Source organism: Apium graveolens, chromosome 2 (assembly GCF_009905375.1).
Source record: "Apium graveolens cultivar Ventura chromosome 2, ASM990537v1, whole genome shotgun sequence".
Taxonomy (NCBI): Eukaryota; Viridiplantae; Streptophyta; class Magnoliopsida; order Apiales; family Apiaceae; genus Apium; species Apium graveolens.
The window spans coordinates 115,979,676-115,981,340 of record NC_133648.1 but is presented as its reverse complement, the minus strand read 5'-3'; positions in this window follow the sequence as shown (position 1 = coordinate 115,981,340).

The following is a 1,665-nucleotide window of genomic DNA, read 5'->3' as shown; positions in this document are numbered from 1 at the left end:
ATAATATTATAATAACTTTTAAGAAAAATATGATTTTATTGTAGTATTCGTTTCTTTAAATATATATGGAGTTTTTGAATATTTTTTATAAATATTTTTCTTCTTGAATATTAGAAAGTAATCGAATTTAAAATGATCCACCATTAAAAAAATTTCTTTCACTAAGTTACCCTTCATAAATAATCAAAAATAGTCAAAATTTAAAAAGTCTGAATATAAATTAATATGCAAAATAAATAAATATAAATTAAAATATAAATTCGGTTCTTTCGGTTCCGAACCGAACCGAACAGAAATTTACGGTTCGGTTCCGGTTCGGTTTTTACATATGAACGGGTCCGGTTCGATTCTTAAAATATTCCTATTTTGGTTCTCGGTTCTTTCAGTTCCGGTTCGATTCGGTCCGGTTCTGACCCGTTGCTCACCCCTAGGGCTGTTCACGAACCGAGCCGGACCGAGTTTTGATCGAACAGAGTCGAGCTTTAATTTTTTTCTGACGAACTAAGGGAGAACAACAAACGTGTGTCAGATACGATAAGATGGCTCGCTGTCAAGCCATCATTTTCAATACTAACTTATCAAGGTTATCTAGTGAACGGAGTGCGATATTTTACAAAGGAACGAGATGACATACACGTTATTCAAAACATCGGGGTGTTTGTCATTGCTAAAGCGGTCCAGATGTCTAGTGCCAAGGACTTGAACCCCGTAGAAAGTAATTTGACATTTTACGGTATCATATTGGAGATGTGGGAATTAGACTACCATGCATTCAAAGCTCCCTTGTTCCTGTGTAAATAGGCAAGTAATGATAAAGGAATAAGGGTTGATGATTGTGGGTTCACACTTGTGGATTTAAGTCGACAAGGTCACAAAAAAGATAAATATGTTTCTGTTGACCAAGTCAAGCAACTGTTTTACCTTGAAGATCCCGTTGATGCTACCTGGTTTGTTATACTATCGTCCATAACTCGAGACTACCATGAATTGTATAATGAAGATGACTTAGGAGACACGACCATGGAACATCCCCCGTTCTGCACTGAAATTCCCGCAACTGATGTCACTACTGATGATGTCGCTCATACTGCTAGACCTAATGTTGAGGGAATTTGGATTAAAAATGGTGCTACTAAAACCCCTGCACCTAATGTCATTACTGACTGATGATGTAGCTTTATGTATTATGTAGTTTTTTATTAATGGTCAAATACTTTTGTTATCATATGTAAAATATATATCTTAACGGGAATTTGGATGACTGAATGAACCATATATATTTGCCTTTAATTGTGTTATAATGTGTAAAATAAATTGTTTAATTGTTCATTTTTTTTCTTTTATTTTGCATTGTTATAATCATATAAATAATTCATCCATAATTACTAATTGATGGCATTGTTTTTTTCTTTAATTGTTTTGCATTGTTTAATTGTACTTGTATAAAATGCTTCATTCAGTAATTTATGTTCAATGTTCTCGTAATTAGTTATTTTCGGATGTGATTAATTATTGATTGCAGTTGAGGTAAACTATTGCTCTTGTATAGTTGTATTCGTACTTGCTGATTTTATAATTTATTATTTATGCTTGACTGTAATTGATGACATCCATACGGTTGGATCAATATAAAGTATTTTTAAAATAATCAAAACAACGAATCAG